Source organism: Triticum urartu, chromosome 1 (genome assembly GCF_003073215.2).
Source record: "Triticum urartu cultivar G1812 chromosome 1, Tu2.1, whole genome shotgun sequence".
NCBI lineage: Eukaryota > Viridiplantae > Streptophyta > Magnoliopsida > Poales > Poaceae > Triticum > Triticum urartu.
The window spans coordinates 8,061,549-8,067,548 of record NC_053022.1 but is presented as its reverse complement, the minus strand read 5'-3'; positions in this window follow the sequence as shown (position 1 = coordinate 8,067,548).

The following is a 6,000-nucleotide window of genomic DNA, read 5'->3' as shown; positions in this document are numbered from 1 at the left end:
TATCAGAAAGGTAGTCTTAATATTTTGAACATACAGCCAGGTCGTCCTACGAATCTCAACTGTCCATATGAGATTTCTAAAAGAAGTGGGGACATGAAAATCAAAGGATGGATAAAATGTATGGACAGTCGTAAGGAGCTTCTTGGAAGCAAAAGGAAGCGAAGCGCAAGAATTGGAGACAGGATGTTCTCCATTCTCCATAATGGAGAGTCAGGGTCTATATTGTTTTATTCTATTTTATCTTAAATAGGGTATTTAGGTCCTGCCTAATATTGATGATCATGTGCTAAGAACAATTAAGTAGGGTTGGTTCGATGACTATCAAGATGATGATCGTATGAATTGTTATGAATAACGAGTAGAATTTGTATGATGATGATTAGTAGGACTTGTTAGGATTAGTATTACTTCCGACAAACTCGATACTCGTGGTCTCGAGACTTGTAATGTTTTATCTTTGTTCGGTCTTTTGAATTCGGAGACTAATATGATGAATTGTATTCAGAGACTAATCTTCTATTGTATTTGATGAATCTGCTGTTAATGTGTGCTACTGTCTATATTCTGTCAAATAATACATTTTGTAACCTGTGCAAAAATCAGAAAAGTAAAAAAAACTAATATTCATACTAATGGCGCATCCATCCGCAGTGCGCCATTAGTGTGCCAAAGCACATGGTTAAATATGGCCCTGGGAGGCATACTAATGGCGCATGGTGTTATATACTAATGGCGCACCAGTGGTGCGCCATTAGTAATAAATACTAGTGGCGTGATACTAATGGCGCACCAGTGATGCGCCATTAGTAGGCAAAACTGGTGCGCCATTAGTAGGCCTTTTCCTAGTAGTGCTAGGCATAACGAGCAAGAATAGATCTAGGTATTGCTATAGTAATAAGATAGATTGGTGAAACTCATTTCGTATTCTCTATGTTCGGCAGCAAGTTTTCTTTGAGGCAAGCAAAAGTAATCAAAAGGACTAAATTTAACGGGATAAAAGTCCCCAAGATCAACTTTGGGAGGTATAGGTTCCTCCTTCGGTCCTTCAAATGCACAACCAATTCATCATTATAAGAATTCTTTTGACAGAACTTTGTGAGCCTATATTCAAGAGAATATCCTAGTTCATTATTTTGAATAGCCAAATCATCATTAAGTTCAGAAATTCTATCAACTAAAACATTGGTAGGAACCCTTCTTCTAAGATTTTCATTAAAAGCAACATAATCTAGAGACTGGAAACGCATTATTTCTTCTTGATCAAAGAGGATAGCCACTATGGGAGGACGGCAAGCGTCCACCCTATAATGCGCAAAGATTTCTTTGGCTTCTCTTATTATGAATCTAAACTCATAAGCAAAAAAGATAGTAGCGGCACGCTTAACAGAAGAATGCTCAATATTAGAAAATTCCAGAAAAATCCTTTGTATGGAAGGATGCATGTGCATGAATTGTCTTTCATGTTCAACTACAAGCATGGCAATAGCGTCCGTAAGACTACTAGTTCTGTGAGGAATAGAACTACCCATAGAAGGTAAAGCATCAGCACAAGTAAAGAAATCTTGAATAACTCCTTTTCCAATAATATTACCACTACCAACACGGAATTTTTTTGTATGAAAGATGGTAGGTTCTTTAGCAGGAGCATCAGAATTTTCTATGATATTGTTATCGCCCATATTGGCGATAACTTCCCCAATTTCGGACATAACGACAAGCAAGCAAACTAGCACACGAGCAAACAAAAAGACAAATAGAGAGGGAGGGCGAATAAAATGGCAAGGGTGAATTGGGGGGAGAGAAAAACGAGAGGCAAATGACAAATAATGTAATGCGAGAGATAGGGATTGTGATGGGTACTTGGTATATTGACTTTTTGCGTAGACTCCCCGGCAACGGTGCCAGAAATCCTTCTTGCTACGTCTTGAGCTTACGTTGGTTTTCCCCGAAGAGGAAGGGATGATGCAGCAGAGTAGCATAAGTATTTCCCTCAGTTTTTGAGAACCAAGGTATCAATCCAGTAGGAGCCCACGCTCAAGTCCCTCGTACCTGCACAAAACGATAGCTACTTGCAACCAACGCGATTAGGGGTTGTCAAGCCCTTCACGGTCACTTACAAGAGTGAGATCTGATAGATAGAATATTTTTGGTATTTTTGGTATAAAGATGCAAAGTAAAAATTAAGGCAAAGTAAAAAAGCAAAACAAGATTAAAGTGATGGAGATTGATATGATGAGAATAGACCCGGCGGCCATAGGTTTCACTAGTGGCTTCTCTGAAGAGCATAAGTATTTTATGGTGGGTGAACAAATTACTGTTGAGCAATTGATAGAATTGAGCATAATTATGAGAATATCTAGGCATGATCATGTATATAGGCATCACGTCCGTGATAATTAGACCGAAACGCTTCTGCATCTACTACTATTACTCCACTCATCGACCGCTATCCAGCATGCATCTAGAGTATTAAGTTAGAAGCAGAGTAACGCCTTAAGCAAGATGACATAATGTAGAGAGATAAATTCATGCAATATGAAATAAACCCCATCTTGTTATCCTCGATGGCAACGATACAATACGTGCCTTGCTGCCCCTTCTGTCACTGGGTAAGGACACCGCAAGATCGAACCCAAAGTTAAGCACTTCTCCCATGGCAAGAACTACCAATCTAGTTGGCCAAATCAAACGGATAATTCGAAGAGACTTGCAAAGATAACCAATCATACATAAAAGAATTCAGAGAAGATTCAAATATTATTCATAGATAGACTTGATCATAAACCCACAATTCATCGGTCTCAACAAACACACCGCAAAAAGAAGATTACATCGAATAGATCTCCACAAGAGAGGGGGAGAACTTTGTATTGAGATTCAAAGAGAGAGAAGAAGCCATCTAGCTACTAACTATGGACCCGAAGGTCTGAGGTAAACTACTCACACTTCATCGGAGGGGCTATGATGATGTAGAAGCCCTCCGTGATGATGGCCCTCTTCCGGTGGAGCTCTGAAACAGGCCCTAAGATGGGATCTTGTGGATACAGAAAGTTGCGGCAGTGGAATTAGGTTTTTGGCTCCTGTTCTGATCGTTTGGGGATACATGTGTATATATAGGAGGAAGAAGTACGCCGGAGGAGCAACGAGGGGCCCACGAGGCAGGGGGCGCGCCCTAGGGGGGGGCCCCCACCCTCGTGACCGCCTCTTTTGTTCCTTGGAGCAGGGTCCAAGTCTCCTGGATCACGTTCGGTGAGAAAATCACGTTCCCAAAGATTTTATTCCGTTTGGACTCCGTTTGATATTCCGTTTCTTCGAAACACTGAAATAGGCAAAAAATAGCAACTCTGGGCTAGGCCTCCGGTTAATAGGTTAGTGCCAAAAATAATATAAAAGTGGAAAATAAAGCCCAATATAGTCCAAAACAGTAGATAATATAGCATGGAGCAATCAAAAATTATAGATACGTTGGAGACGTATCATTTGGCACATACAAATTTACTTGGAACGGCAGGTAGATACCGCATATAGAAAGGTATGGTGGACTCATCTGGAATAACTTTGGGGTTTAAAGGATTGGATGCACAAGCAGTATTCCTGCTTAGTAAAAGTGAAGGCTAGCAAAACACTGGGAAGCGACCAACTAGAGAGCGATAACAGCCATGTACATGCATTAAAATTAATAAACATTGGATGCAAGCATGAGTAGGATATGATCCACCATGAACATAAATATCATGAAGGCTATGTTGATTTGTTTCAACTACATGCGTGAACATGTGCCAAGTCAAGTCACTTAAATCATTCAAAAGAGGATACCACCCCATCATACCACATCATAATCATCTCAATAGCATGTTGGCACACAAGGTAAATCATTATAGCTGATAGCTAATCCAGCATGGCACAAGCAACTCTGATCTCTAATTGTTATTGCAAACATGTTTATTCATAATAAATTGAATCAAGAACGACGGGCTCATCATATTTACAAAAACAAAAGAGGTCGAGTTCATACCAGCTTTTCTCATCTCAGTCAGTCCATCATATATCATCATAATTGCCTTTCACTTACACGACCGAATGGTGTGAATAATAATAATAGTGCACGTGCATTGGACTAAGCTGGAATCTGCGAGCATTTGATAAACAGGAGAAGACAAGGCAATATGGGCTCTTGGTTAAATCAACAATAATGCATATAAGAGCAACTTCAACAATTTAATTATGGCCTTCTCCTACTGACCCCCAAAGAAAAGAAAAGAAATAAAACTATTTACACGGGAAAGCTCCCAACAAGTAAAAGAAGAACGAGAAATATTTTTGGGTTTTCCTTTCAATTATTACTACTACAGCAGAAAAATAAACAACTACTAATTTTTTGGTTTTTTTAAGGTTTAACAAACACACAAGAAGAAAGCAGGAAAAAAAATAAACTAGCATGGATATTACAGTGAAAAAGTATGAGCACCGACATCTAGCAATGAGTGTGTGTGAGCATAAATGTAATGTCGGTGAGAAATACATACTCCCCCAAGCTTAGGCTTTTGGCCTAAGTTGGTCTATGGCCACGGCTGGCCTGGCGGATATCCATAATAATAGTTGTTGGGGCCGTACTGCAACGAAGAATAGTTGGGATCATACTATGATGAAGAAGAAGACTCTGACTGCCACTGGCTGACAGTCATCTCTGGATCCCAAGAATAAACAGATTGTCGTGGAGGCTCATCTTGTGGTTCCTGTTCTGGCTCCTCAACTGGTGCAGGGTTCTGGTAGGCGTGAATAGCCGTCAACGGAACAAGGTACGTGCCTGCAGTAAAATCAAACAAAGAAGGAGCAGGCAAGGTAATAGTCTCAGGATGATGTTTATTAAAGAACAATTGATATTTAAGCTCCCCTGCCCTATTTTTAACAATAAAATCATGTGCCACCATACTTTTATGATCTAGATAAACACGGGGCAGCACCTTTTCTTCCTTCTCAGCATGCCTAATAGGTATGTTAAAATGTGCGGCTAGGCGTGTGGCATAGATGCCTCCAAAGATGGGGCCCTTAGTACGGTTCATATTTAACCGTCTAGCAATAATACCGCCCAAACTAAAAGTGTTATCACTGTATAAACCTTGGAGCAGAAGAATTAAATCAAGGATACTAAGGTTTTCAGAATTTCCGCGTCCAATTAAACAACGACTAACAAATAATGCAAAGTAACGCAAAACAGGAAAATGTATGCTAGTGATTCGTGCGTCGGAAACCTTCCTGGTTTCTCCTACAGTGATATTATCAATAAACCCAGCCACATCTTCATGATGTGGTTCTTCTGTCTTGCCCTCAAAAGGGACTAAACAAATCCGACAGAAATCATAAAGTGACATCTCCTTATGCTCATCATATAAATGAAACTTCACCGTAGGTGGTGAGTTCCTAGAATGAAAATGAAAGTTTTGCACAAAAGTATTTGTGAGCAAGAGATACTGATCGCATTGGTCGTGGAGGAAAGTGGTGAGGCCTGCATTGTGAGCCAATTCATGAAAATCTTCATAGATACCGGCTGCTCTCAAGAAATCTTCAGAAGGCCATTCACACGCCCGAATCTCCACGGTGCGCGGTAAATTATACTTAGGCTTCGGTGCCTTTTCCTTCGAGCTTTGGCTCGACGAGCCCCTCAAGAATCTCCTCATTATTTTTCTGAAATAATCTGAAATTTTTAGTAACTTCAAACAAAAGTGAACCAAACTCAATAATATTGATAGCAACGACTCCTACAAGTGCCTAGAGCCTATATCAAGCATTAGAACTACTTGGAACCATATAAATTTGACATGCAAGCTCAAGAACATGGTCACCTATGCAGCACAAATTTGCAAAGAATAAAGCAGTAGAACAAAAACTAATTGGACCAATGGAGGAGTCACATACCAAGGAACAATCTCCCCAAGCAGTTTTGCGAGAGGTGCTTTGAGCAAGGAGATCGAAAATCACAGCAAAAGTGGCTGGAACTCG